Here is a 23965-nt window from a genome sequence, read left to right on the forward strand (position 1 = left end):
GTTTTCCCGAACCTCCTCATACCTCCCTTTTTTGTATTCCACTTCCATCTGTTGATTCAGCAAATCCTTACCCCCTTTAATTATCCTAATCTTAATCTTAAAAATAATAGCATTAATTTTTTACCTATTTATAACCCTTTTTTCATATTCCCTTAAAGCATTACAGCTGGAAACCACTTAATTTCTATCCAACATCATTCTAACATTCATTAATTTTACAATATTGCTGTAAGTAATCTTTAAATTTCTTCCAATCTTCTTCCACCGACCCTTCTCCCTGGTCTCGGATTCTGCCAGTCATTTCTGATAGTTCCATATAGTCCATCAGCTTCATCTGCCATTCTTCCAAAGTGGGTACATGTCATTTTAAACACCCATGCCTTCCCCCAAAGACTCATGGGAAGTGCAACTTCTTAAGGGTGCAGATAGTCAGCGGCGGAGCATGTGCCTGCGCTGCCCAAGTTGGGCGTGTTCCTGAGGGGGGTGGGGCGTACTCCCAAGGGGAGCAGGGGGTGGAGGGTGCCCTCCCAGGGTGGGATAGCCACTCGAGTGCACGGAGCAGCTCATGCGCGCTGCAGTCGGGGGCAGAGCGAGCCACCCATGTGGGCAAAGCAAGCCGCTTATTGGTCGAGGGAGCCAGCGTACAGCTTCCGGGTCATGTGGCCAGCATGACTAAGCCGCTTCTGGCGAACCAGAGCAGGGCACGGAAACACCGTTTACCTTCCCGCCGGAGTGGTACCTATTTATCTACTTGCACTTTGACGTGCTTTCAAACTGCTAGGTTGGCAGGAGCAGGGACCGAGCAACGGGAGCTCACCCTGTCGTGGGGATTCGAACCGCCAATCTTCTGATCGGCAAGTCCTAGTCTCTGTGGTTTAACCCACAGCGCCACCCGCGTCCCTGCAGAGAGTTGTTAGAAGGCCCCTATTCCCCTTGCAGAGCAACAATTCTCAAAGTTCCCTGGGAAGAGGGATTGACCGTAGGTATGTGACAGAAACGGGGGTCTTCTAACAACTCTCAGCACTCTTCAACTACAGGGTCCAGGATTCTTGCGGAGAAGCCACCACTGTGTAAGTGGTATAACAGGGTGTTCAATGTATAGGCCAGATGAGGCCACAGTTGCCTGTGACATCACAAATGCTTTCAGGGGATGTGTGGATCTCCTTGTATGAAGCCACATGGTGGTAGAATGGGCTGTACAGTGGTACCTCGGGTTACAAATTTAATTTGTTCCGTCCATTCTTAACCTGAATCATTCTTAACCCGAGGCACACATTCACTACATAGGCCTCCTGCGGCCCTGGAAGCAGATTGCGTTCGTATCCCAGGGCAAAGTGCGCAACCCGTAACACCTACTTTTTGTGGAGTTCATAACATGAAGCGTTCATAAGCAGGACTGTTCGTAACCCGAGGTACCACGGTACCACTTTAGGCTGCAAGTAGGAAACATAATTCTCCATTGAAATGCTTCATGAAAACAGAAAATTAAGATATCAGGAAGAAAGATTCTAGATGTCTCCCTGCTGGGCTGGTTGTCTGCTTGCAGGGAGCCTTTCGCCTCAGGGAGCATTCGAAGTACCACAATTTGAAGTGGTACTGCCTATTCTACCATCTCAGCTTTCTGCCACCTGCTGCCTGCGTTATGGAGATCCAGCCTTGAACTAAGCTGTGCAGCAGCTTACATTTGTAGCACTCATGTCCTGTTTCCAGTTACTTTGCAGTCAAGGGAGACAAACTACGCTGCCAGCAGAGTCCTGACAGAATCTGGCAACCATTTCCACAACTGCATTCGTAGTCAGTGTTACTGAATTGCATCTCATGGAAACAATGCTGGGCATGTCAAGCAGTTTTGTATCAGAAGTACGTCCTCACAAATCATTCCCATAAACCACATACAGTGGGTTTATAGCCACATGCTCATGAGAAACATAAATATAATCTGCCTCAACGGTTCTGGCAGACGTGTGGATTTCTCACATACAGAAGGAGATATTAACCACCCCCATTTTTACAAGTTTGGATATGGGAGTTCCTTGTGGGTACATTCTCTTCACTTAGAAGTAGAGGTCAAGGACTGAGACATACAGTAACAGAGCAAAGAACTGCAGGCTTCTGAAACGCAAAGCCCCTTTCGACCGTGGTGCAGAAGTTATTCTGTTGTGGCTGCAGTAATTTTGCCATGTTGCCTAGATCAAGGTGGACGTGGGACCCTGAAATATGGGCCACACCAGTGCGGTCCCAGGCTTTCAAAAATTTTCAAGGCAGCTTTGGAACAGTAGTCCTGGGGAAGCATTTCCTTGAGCACACTGCGGTAATTTATTCAAAGATTAACGAAACAAACCCTATGCATGTTTACCTGGAAGTAAATCCAACACGCACAGCATTGCACTGCGTGGCCTGCATTTGAATTTCAAAGTGGGAACCTAGGTATGATCCCTACCAACGTAAAAGTTACGCACAATTTTTTATTAGTGTATTGGCATTGATTAAAATGATAATGCTACTGTGGGAGCTTGCTTTCTGTGCTGGGCCATTTCTGTATCTCCTCATGCAGTCTTTATGGTAATGTGGGCTGTCAATCCTACAGTAAATAAAAGACAGAAACAGCAAGCATCAGTGGTCCCAGACTATTGAAATAAATGGCTCCGAGGTGGCTTTACTATTGTCTGTAAAACAACACATGGATCTCAGGCCTTCAAGGAATTCCAGTTATTTAGCAGTTAAAATAAGAGATTAACTGCCTGATTTTTAATAGGTTATCACCTTTCCCATTTGGCTACCCCTCTGTTTGTCTTGCTCCTTGTGCTCTGTTAAACAAGGGAAAGTGTTGTGACCCATAATTGCGGGCAGATTCACAGCAGGTTTTCGAGGAGTTTTCTGCACCACAGTGTCCAAGCCGCCTCCATCTGCTGTAGTCTTGTGTGCTTCCCACAGGGAACCTGGCTAATTTTTCAGTCAATTAGCAGAAGGGCTGCTTTTGTTCTCCAAGTGCCCCCCCTGGGCTCCTCTTACACCCTTGTCTCCACGTTCAGATGTTGGCAGTTTTGAAATAGCATATCATGTTATTTTTCTCTGCTGACCTTTGTGACATTGTTGGCTGAATGCGATCACATGTAATTGTAGCCACTTGCGTTAAAACTGTGCAATGGGAAATGTATCGACTTAAAAAAAGAAAATCAGAGAATAAATGCTGCTAATGACATACGTGTGGATAGTTTCTTTAAAGGGGGGTATTAATTTGTCTTATTCTGAAGCCTGAGAAAGGATTGAAATTATGCATTTTTTAAAAATAGGGAACAGAGCATTTTTGTTTTTAGCTACACAATGTATTTTGGCAGGAAACATAAACCTGTGTAGTGAAGTACACAAACAGAAATACAAAAACAAAAAATACAGTCAAGAGTAAAAGAATCAACGTTGTGCTAATTTTTCTGCATGCTCATACTATGCATAGTGAAGCTATAATATAGTTATTTATTGTTCAGAATTTCAATTACATTAATTTATCAGGGCTTGGTCAAAACTACTTCCTTTAAAAGAAAAACATGAACATGCTTGGCACTGCCTAAAGAGAGAGAGAGAGAGATGTAAAATTTCAGTTATTTATTTTAATCTGCTTTAGGAAACCTTTGCTGTTCACTCTGACTTCTCCTTACTTTCCCTCACTGATGTCATCGTGTCGCCAGCTCTGACAAGCTACAAAGGACTGTGGCATCATCTCTCTGGCTATGTGGGATCACTCACTTGGAAGAAAGAAGAACCTGAAGCAGCCTTGGAGAGCGAGTTATGAAAGCAGCAACAGCCAGCAGACATAGTAATAGTAATAATGCCACCAGTCATTTTTGGGAGAGAAAATTACTAGTGTAGACCACTGCCCCAGGGGCAGATGTGTGTGGCATAAAATACACAGCTGGATAATATTTGGTGCAGCCCTGATTTGTATGAGTTTAGTTAGAGGTTAGTCATTAATGCCTGCCTTTTGGCACACAGCAAAACCTTTTTGATATAGAGATGCTGCAAAAGAACAGTAGGTGAGATTGACAATCATGCCAGTTCTTTTTCTCTGAAATTGAAGAGTGCCACAGTCTCAGTTCACATAAAGTCACCGGCACCAAATGAGCACATCCTGGGTTTGCCAGAACATCTCCCGAAGCTGCTGCGGTTTCTGTCAAACACATTGCATGTCTGAATGCGTATGGACTCTGCTCCTGAATGCCACAGGGACTGCACTTCGCCTTAAGAGCAAAAGGCCTCCTTCCTCCCATTCAATGTCACCTATTTATTATGAGTGATTTCTGCCTCAGATGCAAATATTCCCTGCCACGTTGAAGAGATATTCTCCACACACACACACCCTCCATTGTCATTCTGTTCCTTCTGCCGTACAATATCAAGTGAGCTTGGCTCTCTGTAACCTTCCATCCACCCAGCCTCTTGGCTATACCTTTCTATAGTTAATAAATATCCCTTTTCCACAGTGTTCAGCAATAAAATATTCACTGGGTCTGAGCTGGGGTTAACAGATTTCTGAAAATTTTATTGCATGACAGCCTGTCCTGCATAATCCCCTCAGCTGTCTCATGTTCTGGGGCAGAAACGATCTTATATGTCACTCTAATAGTCTAGAATTACACTTGTATCTCTGTCACCAGCATATGGGGCTGTGTATACCCCTAGGCCCAGCTCCCTCTCTTTCACGGCCTTTAAAATGATAACATTTGGCAAAGCCAGTTTTGACAGAAAGTGAACTCTCCTTTCCGCATTTGTGACAAAGCCAGCCACCAGAGGCCTGACACAGAGCAGCCAATCATCATACTCTTTACTGGATAATGATAGCGTGTTTCGCTCATCTTAATAACCCGCCTCTGTGCAACGGGAGACTGGAGTGCAGCTCCTCACTTAATTATACAGTCTACATCTTAAGTGCTTTATTCATGGGAGGTTTTCGGCTGAGCGGGCTTTGCCAGAGTTTGCCATTCTCTCGTCTCATTCTCCTCCCCGTCCGCCTCCACCTCCCAGCCCACAACAAAGTGTATTGATCATTGGAAGTCAGGGAGGGCAAGAAAGCCTCGCAGAAAATAACACAACAGGGGGGCAAGTTTGCTCATGCTCTCTGAAAAGGGGGCGAGGGGGAGCGAGAGCCCTGGCCTATGGACCAACGCAATAATATCAATAGAGAACTGAATTCATTACATTCCTAGGGTACAGTTGTACAGGACGATGATGATGCATTGATTTAAACAACGAGGCAAACTGCATTTATTTGGAAGGAGTCAGGTGTTGGATTCCTCCTTCCCACCGCCTCCATTTTAAGGCTTACATTTGGTTAAGAGATTGAGCCAAGGCCATATTGCGCCCAACAACCTCTTTGTCCAACTTCCCTCACTGAAATTTAACTGCCTGGTGAAGGCACAGGTGTTTATTAGGACGGCCCTTAAATCTTGATGTTAAATCTGTTTCCTTGTTTATACTTTAATACAAGATTTGTTTCTAATCAAGCATTTCATTTCCTTCTTGGGCAGGGGAGGAATACATGCCATTTTGCGTGTTTCATTTAACAGGGGGGGGGAAAGCAAGTTGAATAATTTCAAAAGTAAATATGGAAATAAAATTGAGGAGCACAGTCTCATCCAAGTTCAGTACTCTTCCATCCTGCTGAGTTCAATGAGAGAATTAAGCAATGTTCAAATCTCTATTGTAGAAATAACAACAACAACAACAATTAAGTGTTTAACATAGGCTGAATTGTACCATAATTGTTAGTTTTAGCTTTTAAAAATGCAGGATTAAGGATTACCATTCCTGTAGCGGGAAAGAAATGGTCGTATTGAGTAACAGTCTAGGCCAAGAAGTTGTGCTTGAAAACAGATGAGTTTCTCTGCTTTAAAATTCATAACGACAGAATCTGACAAATGTTCCAACTATTGTTTCGATAAAAACGGGCTGGAGGAGACAAGTCCTACTTGTCGTATATGCAGAAATGTTCTTATCCATGGCTCTAAACCATGCCTTTACTTTAAAATTGAATTCCATTGTCTGAGTCACTCAGAGTGTCCACATTAACGCCAGAAATTGGGGCTCTGTTTTTGCGTGGAGTCCTGCCTGAAATGGAACCCAAATTGTCTAGGTTTAATATGATTTCCGATCAGTATTTTGATCAGTGGTGGTATTAGGGCATGCCTCACTCAGCAGAATGAGCAGGAGAGTAGGGCTGACCACATTTTGAAGTAAGTGAAACATTACACATCACCATTAAAAGGCTGTTAAGCCTAGATTTTAAACAACTCACCTTCACCACTGACTTTGAGAACTCAACATATCAATGGCCTCACTCCACATGCTATGAAGCCTCTGGGATGTTGAGGGATCAATGGCATCATTGTCCTCTGGCTTCTTTTGTAAGTCTCACATAGTATGCAGCAAGGCTGAAGGGACCATGAGGGTCATTTAGTCCAACCCCCATAATGAAGGAATCCAAACTTTTTTTGTGCCAGAACTCAAATGTGCTACCTTTCCTAGTATAGACATACTGAAAGTGAAGCCTGACAATCTTCATAAATGATAATGGTAATGGAGAAGGGTAATGTTAATTGTGATCAAAGGTAAACTAATGGGCCTGTTACTCCCCTCTTTTACTTTATTGAAGGTGGATAGCATATTTGCCCTTCCTTAATATGATAGAAAACCACCTGACTTCAAGGTTTTCTCGAAGGGGATTGATAGATCAAACGCCTATGTCGAGGGGTGGTGCTTGAAAACAGATGAGTTTCTATGCTTTAGAATTTAAAATGAGAGAATTTGACAAATGTTCCTGCTAATGCTTTGATGAGCGTGGGGTGGAGGGGAGCAACTCTGCTTGATACATATGGCAGAGTCGACTGAAGCCTTGCTGTGACTTTAAACTAAGCCCTGACTGGATTGCCTGTCATTTGAGTTGCTGGATTGTAAAAGTGTACCCCAGTCTGGGAGAAAGAGAGGCAGGCAGGTGGAGAGGAGGAGGAGGACAGAATGGATATTGCAGAAACCTCTCAAAACAGGAAGACTTGGTGGACTGAATATGTACCAAATGGTTAGATAAATAATGTGACTATAACTACCACTTTTATCCCCATTTATTGCCTATATTGGGGTCAATAACCATCACATCACAATTTAGAATTTTTGAGAAAACCAAAGGAAACAAGCATTGTGCAGTCCACTTTCCTTTGTACCTTTCTGTTAATATTTTGTTGTCCCGACACTTATTGATCAGGAGTTGCCTCATCTCTATCAGATTTCCAAAATGCTTTCGATATTTCTAATTCCTCATTTGTTTTGTTCATTTTGTGCCTCCGCTCTTATTTTATTCTGGCATCCTTGTCCTCTTCTATTCCTTCCAGCAATTTTCTCATGATGGCTTATTCCGTTTCCCTCTCTTTTGTTTTCCAACCCCCTTTCCTCCAGAACTTCCTGTTAGAATATAAAGTGCCAATGGAAAGTCTCTGATCTGATTCTCATGTAGAAATGAATCCTCTTTACCACAAGAAATAACTTCTAAAGCTTGCAGAACTTGGTTTTTTAAAAATTTCATTACAAACATTAACAGTTGCGAAACAACAAAATGCCACATTGCATATTAGTAATGGGCATCAGTCTTCTTAAGTCCGGGAAAGCCACTTCCGGCCTGCCCAGGAGGTGGGGTTGCGGGCTTCACGCCCACCCCCCACGTGAGCAGGGGCTGGTTTCAGCCCCCGCGAGAGCAGGGGAATCCCGGCCGTGTCTGCCCTATTTAGGGCCGGCGCAGAGGGGGCTCACCCTTTTTTCGCCAGCTAGCCCCCACGTTTTCCCGCCCTCCCTCCCTTTAGGTAGGCTTTAGGTAGGTCTCTGACTTTGCTATGGACTTCGGTCTGTCGCCGCAAGGGGCATGGTAGGAATTTTTCCCAATTGGCAATTTACAGCCATTTGGTTTTTCACCTACCTCGTAGCAACTCGTCACAACTCTTCGGCATTGGCGGTAGGCATTGGTAAGAAGGGGTTAAGAGGATGTGGGGGGGAAGGAACGCCATCACCTCCCCCCACTGAGCGAAGGGTGGTCCGTTAAAGGACTCCGGGGGGCCTGGCCCTGTCCGAAGCCTATGGAGGTGTGGGCCAAAGGCACGCCCCCGAGCGGTGACCTGGGGGAGCTCCTAGTTGACGTGCCTCGGTGGGAGACTCCCCCGATATAGTGTTAACCCTTCCCCGTGTCTCCAGCAAATGGGTTGGAGCCGGATAGTCGTTAGGACCAATGCCTAAGCCAATGCCTCTCATTCCTGAATTCAATAAAGTTGTGGCCTAATTCGCCCATTTAACCTTAAACCATGGTGTCTCGTGTCTTTATTTATCCTGGTGGGGGGCGGGAACTCGCCACGCAAATCTCTTCCTCTGATCCCAGAGTAAGTTCACGCTTCTGGAAAGCAAAAACAGCTTGTGTGTCTCTCTGCTGTTGTAACACATACAGACAAACACCACCCAAAGAACCAACACAACACATAGCTTCCCTGTTGATAGTAGCAGAGAAGCTCAGGTTACATGAGTTAGGAAAAAATACCTTGTGAGCCAGTCACAAGACACAGCCTGCCCTACCCTAGAGTGAAAAAACACCAGGGTTCTGGAATAGGCTCCCCAACATTTTACGTACATTAAACATATAATTTAATGCTTCCACAGTCCAGCTGTACCTCTCATAAGCCAGGAGCTTCTACTACAATGAATAAGTCTAAGTACCTACTGACACCAGTAGAATCTACTCTGGATACAAATGGGGAGAATTCTGTGTTCAGGGCAGCTGTTTACCAGGCTGATACCCTATCTGCCCGCAGACTGCCTCACCAGAGTGGTGCACGCTCTGGTTATCTCTCGCTTGGACTACTGAAATGTGCTCTATTTGGGGCTACCTTTGAAGGTGACTCGGAAACTACAACTAATCCAGACTGGTGACTGGGGGCGGCCGCCGAGACCACATAACACCAGTCTTGAAAGACCTACTTGGCTTCCAGTATGTTTCTGAGCACAATTCAAAGTGTGGTGCTGATCTTTAAAGTCCTAAACAGTCTCAGTCCAGTATACCTGAAGGAGCGTGTCCACCCCCATCATCCAGCCCGGACACTGATGTCCAGCACCGAGGGCCTTCTGGGGTTCCCTCCCCATGAGAAGCCAAGTTACAGGGAACCAGGCAGAGGGCCTTCTCAGTAGTGGCACCCGCCCTGTGGAATGCCTTCCCACCAGATGTCAAAAAGAACAACAACTACCAGACGTTTAGAAGACATCTGAAGGCAGCCCTGTCTAGGGATGCTTTCAATGTTTGATGCGTTACTGTATTTTAATATTTTGTTGAAAGCCGCCCAGATGGGCGGGGTATAAATAAAAAATTATTATTACTATGATTATTATCACCGTTTCTGAGCAAAACTCAATGTTTTGACATGGAGAAATAAAGACTAGAATGACTTGGTCTCAAATATTTGAAGAAGTATATTTTCTGATATCTGCTAGCCCAGGCTTTAAGATTTTGCCAATGGGCACAACCTTTTGTACACTGCTGAGGAAAAGGGCCTCCTTAGTGGTGGCACCACACCTGTGGTTCCCTTCCCCTGTTGTTGTCCTCCTCAGTGTTGATATTTCAGCATCTTTTGAAGGCAGTTTCTTTACCCAGGCCTTTGGAACAGATAGGGGTGTTCAGTATCAATGTGATGTTTTTCAATGCTGTACCTTAGTGATGGATTGATAATATGCAATTTTAAATGGAATGGCTTTGTATTTTTAATGTTTCACTGAGTTTTTGTAGATCACCCTGAATTCTTATTTAAGAATATATTCAAAACAGAGTAAATAGATGTGTACATTCCTTTAAAATCTTCAGTGATTATTTAATATTGTGTTCCTAACAGCATGTTCCCTGAAAATAATGTCACACCATTTTTTACTTAATGTGTTGGCAATAGAGAGGAAGTGAATCATCATTATCATAAATGTTATCCAATTAAGTAATACTCAGAGTGTGTTAAAGTTATTAGTTTAATATACATAAAATGTCATGTTTATATGGATTAAAGTTTGAAAAAACTTATGGAAAACTTAGCATTTGCAAAGTAGGAAAGTTTGCATTTGGCAGGAGGTTTCACTCTAGCAAATGCAGCAGAAAATGTTGGATGTTTCTGCTTAAGTCTTTAGGGTAGTTGCTGACTCATCACTGGAAAGCCAAGCAGAAATTTCTCATAGCAGGAAGATGAAACCTGAGAACTCATTGTCTTCGTCAGCAATGGAACCAGCAGAAGCAGTAGTGAATGTAGTGGCCAATCTCTGTGATCATGAACAAGCAAATTGCTTAAGATCTTTTGCTCTGCGACCAGAGAAATGAAAGTTTATTGAACTGTATTAAAGCCTAAAAAGAAGACGGGACTACAATGCTAGTTTGTTTAAGAGCAATGTGTTACTTTGTATTTTTGCCACTGCTTATTTGTAACTAGTTTAAGACTGTTTCCAGTACAGCTTTGAAACTCATTGTGGTTGAGAGCAAATTCATTTCTACTCTGCACATGGTCCAGATCAGGGATTTTGCTTGTGAAAACTCTAACAGAGCAGACCATTGGGACCATGGACTTAAGTTGGTCATGACTATCCTAGGCCCATGATTTCAGTGGTTCTCCTTTGAGTATGATGTAGTTCAATAACATATCATCATCATCATCATCATCAACAACAACAACAACAACAACAACATCCACTCAAGAGACTAGTTGATCTGCAAATTTTTGCTTGCTGTGCAATAAAGGTAAAGGGTAAAGGGACCCCTGACCATTAGGTCCAGTCCTGGCCGACTCTGGGGTTGCGGTGCTCATCTTGCTTTATTGGCCGAGGGAGCCGGCGTACAGCTTCCAGGTCATGTGGCCAGCATCATGTGGCAAACCAGAGCAGCACACGGAAACGCTGTTTACCTTCCTGTCGGAGTGGTACCTATTTATCTACTTGCACTTTGATGTGCTTTTGAACTGCTAGGTTGGCAGGAGCAGGGACCGAGCAATGGGAGCTCACCCTGTCACGGGGATTTGAACCGCCAACCTTCTGATCAGCAAGTCCTGGGCTCTGTGGTTTAACTCACAGCGCCACCCGCATATGTGGTAATTGCTGCGTGAACAGATAAACTGAAGGAATGCTGAGCCAACTTTTACTTCCAGTATTCGAAATCACCTTGAAAATTGACAGTGAGTGACATAATGGAAATGTTTAAACAAAACAAACAAATAAACAAGTAAACGAACAAATTTCTGATGCCTTTGGCTCTTGTTCTGTTCAATACTATGTGCATCTATAGCAAGACAATTTGACTAGTTCAATGCGCATGTAGCCTGCCATTGACACATGTAGCCATACTACACAGACACTCTAATGCATTTGTTAAACTGATCAATAATAAGATTGATCAGCCTTCTACTTTACCAAGTTAATCATGCTATTGATTACCTTCGTAAACATAGTGCTTCACTTCAGTAGCATTGCTCTGTCATTACGTTCCCAGTACCAAGAAGTTAGCTCACAATAGATTTTGAAGAGTCAGTGTTCTGGAGTAGAAGCTCAAAGCACACTAAAGTCTTAACAGAAGCTTTTCATAGCTTGGCATGGTGCTTTGGCAGAAAATATGTCTTCCCTACATTGCTATCCTGCTCAATAACTCTGTAGTTGAGCGTGATTATGCCTACAGCTCTCAGATTGTCACCTGCAGTTTTTAAAGTTTGGTGATTCTCACGAATCGGCCACAATGGTTCATTTGTAAAAATGAGAAATAAGCATGTAACTGAGCAATCTAAAAAAAAAAAAAATGTGGATGAAGCTATGCCGACATATATGACTCCTATTCCAAACTGTGTTCAAGATTGACTGCCAGTGAGCCAAATCTGGTGCAACATGAAGTGTCATTTGCAATGCATGAATCTCAATGAAAGCATCCATGGCAGATGACCATCTAACCTCTGCGTAAAAACCTCTAAGGAAAGAGAGCCCACAACCTCCCAAGGGAGTGCGTTCCACTGTCAAATAGGCCTTACTGTCAGAAAGTTCTATGGGACCGCCTCTACTGGTATGCCCCGCAGAAGACCTTAAGGTCCACAAATGACAACACTTTGGAGGTCCCAAGTCACAAGGTGGTTAGATTGGTCTCAACTAGGGCCAGGGCCTTTTCAGTACTGGCCCCGACTTGGTGGAACGCTCTGTCACAAGAGAATAGGGCCCTGCGGGACTTGAAATCTTTCTGCAGGGCCTGCAAGACAGAGCTGTTCCGCCTGGCCTTTGGTTTGGACTCAGTCTGACCCTTATGTTTCTCTCCCCTTATGGTTTTGATCTATGGGCTACTTTTAAAATGAGGCTGCATTTTAAATTGTATTTTAACCTGTATTTTAAATTGGGTTTGTTTATTTTTTTCTATTATGTTTTTTTATAATTTTACTGGCCCAGCTCTGGCCGGGGAGGGCGGGGTATAAATATAATAATAATAATAATAATAATAATAATAATAATAATAATAATAATAATAATAATATTTGGAATCTCCTTTCTTGAATCCATTGGTCTGAGTCCTACTTCTATAGCAGGAGAAAACAACCTTGCTCCATCTTCCACATGGCAGCCCTTGAGATATTTGAAGATATCCATCATATCTCCTCTCAGTCTCCTCTTTTCCAGGCGAAACATACCCAGCTCCTTCAACCGTTCCTCACAAGGCTGCTTGGTTTGTGGACCCTTGATCATCTTGATAGCCCTCCTCTGCACACGTTCTAACTAACTAAGGCTGCATACACACAATACCTTTAAAATACATTTAAAGCACATTCTTTCCCTCAAAGAATTCTGGGTACTGTAGTTTACCCCTCGTAGAGTTAGAATTCTCAGCAACCATTAACAAACTACAATTCTCAGAATTCTTAGAGAATGAAAATGCATCTTGAATGTGCTTTAAAGGTATAGTGATGTTTTTACATTTTTATATTGTAAGCTGCCTTGGGAACTGATGGTGAAGGACAGGTAAGAAATTCAATAAATAACAAGAGCAGCCACTACCACCACCAAGGCCCTCAGAGATTATTGTTCCCAACAAGGAAAAAAAAAGTTTGCAAAGACGACCCTTTCCTCAGTACCAAACCAAGCATGAAGCAATGAAGTTTCTCCTCCTGGCAAAACAGTAGACATTGCATGCCTCCCTCCTCCTAAACATAATAAAATCTTAATGCTGTAATATATCCAGCTAGGCAGGTTCAGAGTGTTATATTCCAGCTTCAATGTTCTATTTATATATGAGACCACCTTCAAATTTAGCTAAACTGATCTCTCTCTTTTTTATCTCCTCATAGACCACCTGCTTGTCAAGTGCTCACTACTAATATCCTGTGACATCCATATTTTTAGAATTATTATTATAATTATTAATTGTTATTAGAGCATTTTAAAAAGGTGGCGTTGCTATGCATTTACTATTGGCATTGATAATAACTCGGGTTTAGAGAAAGGAGGTTTGTGGATCACGGTGCCTCAGGCCTTGACTACAAAATGGAGCTCTTGTTGCCTTGAAAGACCAGATAATTTCATTCTGCTTAAGTCAGCAGACGAGCAATATGTGTAATGATCTTCCCTTCAGCCTCCAGGGTCTGTACAACAATGGCTCCTCAAATGGATCAAGGTTGCTGGCTTCCATATAGGTTTCAAAGTGCAGCTTGGAAATCTGTGTGCAAGAATAGCATAGTAGCTCGAGCTCTAGGAATGACTGGCCTTTGACATGTTTCATTGCTATTCCAAGCAAGCAACACCAAGACTTCAGCTAAAGTCAGTCAAACTGTTTCTTACTTTCACGGAAACTCTGAAGAGATTTCAATGCCCTAAAAGCACAGAACTTAGCTGCTTATTTAAAACACATCCTGCCAGCCTAGTTCCCCATGTCTTGTAGTTTTCCTTGAGTGACAGGCTGGTGCCTATATACTCCTTTTTTTATTTTTGCAAGTCAAGTGAGTCTTTATTTCTCCCTATTTAAGAACCTCTTCCTGCCTCTCTGGGACTCTCCCTGCACAACACCTGCAGCAGATCCAGAGATAAGGATTAATGTTTTCAATCCTGCTTCCTTATTGAGGAATACCAATATGTTATGCTGAATCTGGGAGATCGCTGAAGAATAAGGTAGCAGTGGCAGATGGGGAGAAGACAAATTTCCAGGACAAATGCTGAATTTGATCAACTGAATATTATTTTTTGAGATCTTCCAGTTTTTTGTTTTTTAAAAAAATTAGCAATTTTTTAGCAATTTTAGCAATTTCAACAAATTAACGAACAATATAACCATACATTATTTTTCCCCTTTCCCCCCTCTCTTCCATCCATCCCTCCCCTCCCCCACCAAAGACTTCCCTCAGCTCCTCTCTCTGATTTCTCAGCACATATTATTCTCTGCATGTTATAACATTTTACATATCCTTACATTATCTATCTAACATGTTATCAACCAGTAAATTTGTGTATGTTTATTCAATCCCTGCCAAGGAGTCCAGTTCATTTTGTTGTCTTTTTAGATAATTTGTAAAAAGCTCCCATTCTTCCTTAAAGCCATAGTTGTCCTTGTCCCACAATTTATATGCCAATTTAGCCAACTCTGCATAACTCATCCATTTTTCTTGCCACTGTTCTTTTGTTGGGATTTCCTCATTCTTCCATCCTTGTGCTATCAAGACTCTCGCCACTGTTGTAACATACGGAAATACATTCTTTGTTTTTCTTGGCAGCTCTTGTCCTACAATCCCTAACAAAAATGCTTCAGGTTTTTTTTTACAAATGTCATTTTAAACATTTTTTTCAATTCATTGTATATCATTTCCCATTTTTTAAAAATTTCTCTACATTCCCACCACATATGATAAAAAGTTCCTTCTTTTCCTTTACATTTCCAACATATATTTGACCCGGTTTTATACATTTTTGCCATCTGTACTGGTGATCAACTGAATTTCACCTTAAGTATAAGAAATATTTATCGTGAATGAAAATCAGCCCTGGGAAGTTCCTCTGGTAGTTTAATAATTTGCAGAAACACTGTTTCTTACTTCCATCAAAATGTGTCAGGAGTTTTGCCACAAGGAACTGGAAAAAGGTTATTTTGGACACTTGAAGATAACAATACATAAATGAATTGGACTTCCTGAGTGAGAAAAGATGAATTCTGAGTGACTGCCTAGTAAACGACTTTTCCATATTTCTGTTGTTCTTTGCTCTTGAAATTGTTTTTGTGGGTCTTTGGACCATGATAAAGAATGTGTTTGTGAATTCTGGGTGCCCGGGAAGAAAATCTGAGATTACCATCTAGCAGAATGGGGGAAAGCTGGATATTTTTGGAGTGTAAAGGTTAAATATTTTGAATAATTGATATACAAATAGTTGGCAGGTAGAAAAGCGGAAACCTGTCTTTTCTTTTAATTTCCTTCCTCCTTTGCTTTCTTTATGACTGTTAATTTTTTTATAGTACTCTATTAACTTTATACATATGTTTTGAAGATAAATTTTGGATAAATGAAGATACATAAATGAAGAGAGGAACTTGTGTGAGAGACAGGCCAGAGTGGGTTATCTTGACATCACCAGATTTGCTATGAGATCCTTGACTGGTTGGGATCAACTCCTTAGAAAGAAAAATATATAAATGCCACTACATAGTAGTCTATTGGGCAAAGATGTTGCAGATCAGAAGGAAATCCAGACAGTGAACAAGATGAGCAAGGAGGGGGAACTTTGGAAATACCCCCAAATGTTCTGCTGCTCCCCATAATGAAACGCACAAATATTCAATGCACCCTTAGTTTCCATCTCAGCAAAACCTCTTAAACAGGCTATCCAACCATGTGATGTTTTGATTTCCCCCTCTTTTCCTGTTCCTGAAGACCAGCTTCAATGAGCTCAATTTGAGAGGAACGGGGAGTATATAAAGGCTTTTATTCACAATACTGTTTATCTGCTGGATAATCACACTGACACATGGCAAAATGAATCTTAACATTGACTAAGGCAAACTGATACATATTCAGTGCAAAATGTATTTTAAAAAGCAAGCATGTAATAAATAAGAGCTGCCTATATCTAAAGGGCTCTGAAAAAGAATGTTGGTAATTATGAACCCCTTTATAAATACAGAAGACAATGTGGTGGAGCCATTTCCAATTTGTGAAATTGCTAGGATTTACACAGAGACTCACAGGCAATAAATCTGAGGAAAATTGCATGATCGCAGAGTTCTCCGCTTCTGTTTCACTTGGAACACTCTTTTATGCCCTGTTTATAAAATATAATGGTAACAGAATTTGCATTAATTCAAACAGCTGAAAAAGCCTCAGTTATGGCAGACTTATGTGTTGCTTATAATGCCCTTAAATAAAATGCTACAATTACAGAACACTATAAAATGTTCAGCGTCCTAGGTAAGAAATCTCTTCCCTCAGAAACAGCTGAAGGATCCATGGAGTTTAATGGAGTCAAATGACAAAGGTTAAAGTACTAAAATGGATACAATAAACCCAGAAGGTAAAATGTAGATATATTTTCTGAATATGGAAAGTTGGGCAGCAATTCTGCTGAAGTACTGGGACCTTAAATCGTATAATGTCAGCCCAATCTATTACAGTATTTTCAGTTCAGCACACCTGATGCCAAAGCACTCCTAGAAACAGCAGTAAATATTGTAGGGAGATTTTTATATGGGCAACAAAGGTTCGAAAGGGACATATCAGAAAAAGCCTTGGAGGCTACAAAAACCACATGGATTTAATTGAAAAATAAAGTTCTTTATTAAATATAAAAATGGACTACAGCTGAACTCCTATGCAGACTTTATCTGGGAGTAAGCATCATGGAACACAAGGGGTAAACACACACGTGGGTATGCTGTAATTATACCAAAGTACATTAGTCCTAATCCAGTAACACAGTTGTGCAACTGCCAGGACTGCACATGAGGAGTACTTTTAGAAAACATCAGTTATGCCAAATAGCTGTTTGGAAGGGAGGAGAGAGGGGGACAGAATTCAGCTCCCCCTCCCAAACAGCTGATCACACATAAATTTTCTTCTTGCCTGTCTATGCTTGGAGCTTCTGCAAGCTAGATTTGTGGGAAGTCCATGGCCTGCTGGCAGGGATTTTGTTCTTTCTCAGGTTTGCAAGACCAGGAGCATTTCCCACCTGTTTACATGAGCATTTCTAAGAGATATGCTTGTGGGAAGCATATCTAGTCCATACCTAGACAGGGACAATTATTCTTGCAGCATATTCAAAATATGGAAATTTCCAATGCAGTTTATAAAAAACAACAACACTTTCCTTGTGGAATGCAAAGAATCCTGAATATTTTGGAAACTACAAACATCAAATAGTAAGTAAGTAAGTAAATTTTTATTTATACCCCGCCCTCCCCGGCCAAGACCGGGCTCAGGGTGGCTAACATCAAATGTCAAATACAGTGGTACCTCGGGTTACATACGCTTCAGGTTACAGACTCCACTAACCCAGAAATAGTACCTCAAGTTAAGAACTTTGCTTCAGGATGAGAACAGAAATTGTGCTCCGGCGGCGCAGCAGCAGCAGAAGGTCCCATTAGCTAAAGTGGTGCTTCAGGTTAAATCAGATCAAACCTATCCATTCTGAAGGAAATCAGCCCTGAGTGCTCACTGGAAGGACAGATCCTGAAGCTGAGGCTCCAATACTTTGGCCACCTCATGAGAAGAAAAGACTCCCTGGAAAAGACCCTGATGTTGGGAAAGATGGAGGGCACAAGGAGAAGGGGATGACAGAGGACGAGATGGTTGGATAGTGTTCTCGAAGCTACCAGCATGAGTTTGACCAAACTGCGGGAGGCAGTGGAAGACAGGAGTGCCTGGCATGCTCTGGTCCATGGGGTCACGAAGAGTCGGACACGACTAAATGACTAAACAACAACAAAGGTAGAGCTGTGTTGTGGAAAAGATGAAGCCAGTGCCCCTCCAGTACATGGAAGCTGTTTTGGTGCTTTATGGCAGAAAGCGCATGGGTTCTGCAGAATAAATCCCCATTTTGAATCCCTTGGCACATTAGAGTTGGTTCTTTGTCAGGAGGGCCCAGAATGCTCCAGATGCAGTCATCTCTCACCCCTTTTGATTCTAGTATGATTTGGACGATCCCTACAGGGCCAGTGTTCCACTTATCATTTCTTACCAATTAAACATACTGTGCTAATATATCATTCTGCATAGTGTGGCACACATTTTACTTGAAAAGGAGTAAAATTGATGTGTGTGCGCTCTGAACTTGACAAGAAAAGCCAGCTTACCTCATTGGTAGCCTTAAATGTTAACATCCAGGTTTCATAAATTGAAGGTAGAGTTCTGCTTAAAGAAATGAATAGCAATTATATTCTCAAAGAGAGAGAAAATATATTATTTTGCTGCTTAAAATAAAATTTAAAAATTCAATCTCAACTTGAAAACTTAAGCTTCTATTTCGTATTCTACAGGCTTTCTAAAACGTGTTTGTAGTGTGGATATAAGTAATAATGTAAACACAGAGACTGATGGACCTAGTAGGGGAACATTTCCAGACAGTAATACTTCAACTGACGTCATATGGGAATGCCTCAAAGAGTAAATATTACTACAAAAATATACTAGTTCAGATATAGCTTTTTCCAAAGGGGTTTGGGAACTGTAGTTTAGTATGAGCACTGAGATCTGGAGATCTGTTGCACAGATGACAGTTATCAGGGATTCCTGGGGAGCGTGAGCAAATATTGACTCTGGTTAAAGGTGTCTGAAGTGTAGATACACCTTTGGATTCAAAGAGCCTCACTTCTGGTTCCATTTCACTTAATTCTACAGATTACAGTGGTACCTCAGGTTACATACGCTTCAGGTTACAGACTCAGCTAACCCAGAAATAGTACCTCGGGTTAAGAACTTTGCTTCAGGAGGAGAACAGAAATCGTGCTCCGGCTGCGCGGCGGCAGCAGGAGGCCCCATTAGCTAAAGTGGCACCTCAGGTTAAGAACAGTTTCAGGTTAAGAACGGACCTCCTGAACGAATTAAGTTCTTAACCTGAGGTACCACTGTATCTACTGATGTCGATCTATAACCTACTGCTCTTCCCCCAAAAGCAGGTAACAACGTTGAAAAAATCAACGTGTGAGAAGACCCATGACTGCATTATTGGCCAGATCAAGATAACAAGCATCAGGGTAGTCCTTTCATTGCAGTTGTATTTGTACTTAATTGGGGTGGGGGAGGAGAGTGAAGTTGCTCCATTACCATTCCCATGCTGCAAGACAGGACAGATTTACAATATTTTGTTGACTCCACCGAGTAGATTATATGGGAAAAAAGAAAAGAGTCCAATTGTTGATAGCAACATAGAAGGGGGAAAACTTAGATCCCTATAAATCTCCACCCAAACAACATATTCTAATTCTTTTCTGAAAAATATTGTTATTCAATTTTTCCAAATTACAAAAATAGTTGGCGGGAACAGGAAAAATAAAACACGCAACGGAAGCTAATTAACACATTCTGAGATTATTCTCCCATATTTTTACTGTTCTGAAGAACAGATGATATTATCATAGCCAATGCATATGTGCATCATTAAAAGTATATCCATTCAATCCTGCTGACTATCTGATAGAAGATATAATTTTTATTCCCACTTTTCATTTCCCAAGAACCAGCTCTGTAACATGGAATTCTACCCCCACGGTTACTACAACAGCCCCTGTTGTATCTTAAGGACTGTCACATGGAAGATGGAACAAGATTGCTTTCTCCTGCTCTGGAGGATAGGACCCAAACAAATGGATTCAGGTACGCCATCTGGGGGAGACTGGTCTCTGATACCGTAACCTGTATAAGTGAACAATGTTATTGTTTTTGTCAGTACAGAAATGGGAGTGTGAATGGACAGGATTTTATCTTGTATCTTCTACAGACCAATCCTGCTTCTTCACCTGGGGGATGATGCCCTTTTCTCTCAGTCCATCATAAAATAGCTATGAGCCAAGTGAATTCAGAGAATCCATTATCTTCATGCAAAGAGATATGGTATGTATAATCTTCTTCATGATGAAGTTCCTCTGTCCAGACATGAGTTAGAATTTCGTGAGTTAGCACTTAATTCCAACATATACATGCCCTTTCACAGTCACCTAGGATTAATAACATTACAATTTGGTTTTCACTGTCAGAAGAGATTATCATTTTGATGATTATCTTTTTTTTAATAGTTTTTATTTTGGGGAGAAAAGCAATGACAAACCTAGACAGCATCTTAAAAAGCAGAGACATCACCTTGCCAACAAAGGTTTGTATAGTTAAAGCTATGGTTTTCCCAGGAGTGATGTATGGAAGTGAGAGCTGGACCATAAAGAAGGCTGATCGCTGAAGAATGGATGCTTTTGAATTATGGTGCTGGAGGAGACTCTTGAGAGTCCCATGGACTGCAAGAAGATCAAACCTCTCCATTCTGAAGGAAATCAGCCCTGAGTGCTCACTGGAAGGACAGATCCTGAAGCTGAGACTCCAGTACTTTGGCCACCTCCTGAGAAGAGAAGACTCCCTGGAAAAGACCCTGATGTTGGGAAAGATGGAGGGCACAAGGAGAAGGGGATGACAGAGGACAAGATGGTTGGATAGTGTTCTCGAAGCTACCAGCATGAGTTTGACCAAACTGCGGGAGGCAGGGGAAGACAGAAGTGACTGGCATGCTCTGGTCCATGGAGTCACGAAGAGTCAGACATGACTAAACGACTAAACAACAACAACAACAACAATTAAGTTTCTTAGAAATATAGCACATACTACAACAACAAAAAATCACAAATATAAGCAAAAAAGAAAATAGGAAAAGAAAAATACATGTCAACAAACACCCAGACAATACAAATTAATTGGTTATTTAAACTTCTAATGTCATAAACATGGTTTTGACTTCCTCTGAGCCCTCCCATCTGAATTTCCTTGTATTTAAATGTAGCAGTTTTCTAATATCAATATTAAAACACAATATTCCAATTAAAATAAAATTTCTTAACTTTTCTTAAGGTTCTAAATCTCAATTATTTTACTAACTCTTAATTTCATCCTAGACCTATTTAGTACTTTCAAGTAATTTCTAATTTTTAATGTTACAGTATTTATTCAAATAGTCTTTAAGTTTCTTCCACTCTTCTTGATATTTCTCTTCTCTTCTGGTCATTTTGATGATTATCTGGCTTGGTTCCAACTGGTCAGAGTTGGTTGTGGTTGCAGAAACACAACCACAGGTTCAATTGTTTCGTAAAGAAGGTTCATTAGATGAAGGCGTGTTCATCGTGATTTCTGGTTCTGCTTTTGATCTATTTCTCTTTTTCCACCTTCAGGGTTCTGCAGTATTTTTTTTGCAATGATACACAAACACTCGAAGACGTACAAGCACATTACATTAGTAGCACAGCTCATCAGATTAAAAATTAAGCAACCGCCACCACTGCTACTGTCAGAGGCAGTGAAACACCTTTGAATTCCACCATAATTCCACTTGATGTCATCAGCACAGCAACGAGGTGAGTATGTGTATAGGAGACAAAACAAAAACTAATTTAGAACAAAACAAACCTGTTCTCGTGAGCTCAAATTTAATTCTCTATAGGCAGAATGACAGTGCAGTGCATTGCTGGCTCAGCTAATCAAAAGAAGAGTTGTCGCATCAATGGCTGAACTTCTGTGGTACTAAATCAAAGAATGAGAGACAGGAGCAACGAAGAAGGTTTGTCTGTGAATGCTCCCCCTCTCCCACCATACATTTATTTTATGCTTTTTCTTATTCTCTATTCTTCTATCATACTTTTAAAAAATTGCTAAATCTATTGAATCCAACAGGACATGCTGGTTCACACATGTAAACATTTTTTTAAAAAATGACGCCTATGGTTGGAATAATTTAATTTAAAGCACTTTGTGAGGTCCAGCCAGAAAGCAGTTTAAAAATACTAAGGTTGTACACTGGCTCTGCTCAAATCTCTGACCCCAAACTGAATCAGACTGATTTGGGTAAACCTGGGATTGGGCTGAAGGAAGTTCAGGCAGCCCCAGATTGGACTGAGAGACCACATCTGTGTTTGAAACTCTGTCCTGCCATGAAATGCCCAAAATCTTTCTGATCCAGCACATGTAAAAAGTGTTGAGGCATTGCTCCTGACACTTGTAAGTTGCCATCGGCTCACTTCCATAAAGCTATAAGTGCTATAAGGAGACATGAACGTGCTACGTTGAGATATGAAAGTTCTTTATTGACCATGCATGTGGAAATAAGAGGTGGGGAACATGTCACCCTCTAAATGTCCCAGACAGCATTGGTAATGGTACAGGACAGAGTGATGGGACTTGTGGTTGCAGAACTTCTGGATGGCTACAGCTTCTCCACCCCTGTTGTGGAGGGAGACATGCAGACATGGGAAACTACTGGTGGTAGTTTAAAATCAGAGTATTGGGGCAACATTCTTTCTCTCTCTTCAGGTGTATCCAGCCAAAAGCAAAAGATGTCAAGACCCTTATTGTTAAAGAACTGTAGACAATGACATAGTGTTACTGCCAGCTTCTATTGTTGAGATATATTTCCAAGCCAACAGGACAGTCCACCTGTCTCTAATGATAATACACAGGGTAAGGATAGGATCTTTTCTTGTTTGGGTTCAGTGCCTGTGCTCAACAGAACAGGAATTTGAACCCTAGTCTCCCAAGACCTGCACTACACTGACTAGATTTAAACTAGGGTCCACGGCTTATTCTCTTACCACTACATTGTCTAAGCCTGCTGTGAGGTTTTCTTGTTTTCTGGTCACACAGATCCTCTAATTGTTGTCCTCAGCGGTTAAAATGTCCCTCATCATTCCATGACATCACAGCAGCTCAGCTAACAGCTGGTGGAAAATTATGCAGATTGGTAGCAGTTGGTTAGCTTCTGACTATATAAAGACTTGCCATGATGAAAAAGGTAAAGGTAAAGGACCCCTGACAGTTACGTCCAGTTGCGAACGACTCTGGGGTTGTGGCGCTCATCTCGCTTTAGAGGCCGAGGGAGCTGATGTTTGTCCGCAGACAGTTTTTCCGGGTCATGTGACACAAAATGGTTGTATGTGGAAGACTGGAATAAACAAGCATTGATTCTGTAGTGTAAGCCTCTAGATATACAGTGGTACCTCTGGTTATGTACTTACAGTGGTGCCTCAGGTTACATACGCTTCAGGTTACAGACTCCTCTAACCCAGAAATAGTGCTTCAGGTTAAGAACTTTGCTTCAGGATAAGAACAGAAATCGTGCTCCTGCGGCACAGCGGCAGCAGGAGGCCCCATTAGCTAAAGTGGTGCTTTAGGTTAAGAACAGTTTCAGGTTAAGAACGGACCTCCAGAACGAATTAAGTACTTAACCCGAGGTACCACTGTAATTTGTTCCAGAGGTTTGTTCTTAACCTGAAACTGTTCTTAACTTGAAGCACCACTTTAGCTAATGGGGCCTCCCACTGCTGCCACACGATTTCTGTTCTCATCCTGAAGCAAACTTCTTAACCAGAGGTACTGTTTCTGGGTTAGCAGAGTCTGTAACCTGAAGCGTCTGTAACCTGAAGCATCTGTAACCTGAGGTACCATTGTACAAGTTCTTCCTTACTATAGTTTGCTCAGCTCAGAGCACTGTTATGTCCTGCAAAGTGGTCTTATCTTGCTCCTCGGGACATGTTCAACAGCTTGGAGTATGTCAGTGGCTACCTTGCCCACAAAAGATGAGTTTAACGTTCAACTTCTTGACAAAGGAATTGGAGGGGGGCAGTTAGAAAGAACGGAGAGCAGGAAGAAAGGACAGAGAACACCGACAGATCATTCGCAAATGAATTGCTTGGGCCCCACCAGGTTCAACCAACAACATGGCTAGCTCAGTCTTG

General features: G+C 41.8%; 1 long non-coding RNA gene across 1 annotated transcript; it reads right to left on the reverse strand.

Moving 5' to 3' along the window:
• Positions 1-18336: 18336 nt before the first annotated feature.
• On the reverse strand, positions 18337-22884 carry LOC309538537. The gene is made up of 3 exons (XR_014222283.1): positions 22823-22884; positions 21645-21758; positions 18337-18392 (listed from the first exon to the last, which is right to left on the reverse strand). It is a non-coding gene; the product is annotated as an uncharacterized lncRNA (long non-coding RNA).
• Between the last annotated feature and the right edge of the window lie 1081 nt (positions 22885-23965).

Source organism: Podarcis vaucheri (assembly GCF_965113315.1).
Source record: "Podarcis vaucheri genome assembly, chromosome: 8".
Classification (NCBI taxonomy): Eukaryota; Metazoa; Chordata; class Lepidosauria; order Squamata; family Lacertidae; genus Podarcis; species Podarcis vaucheri.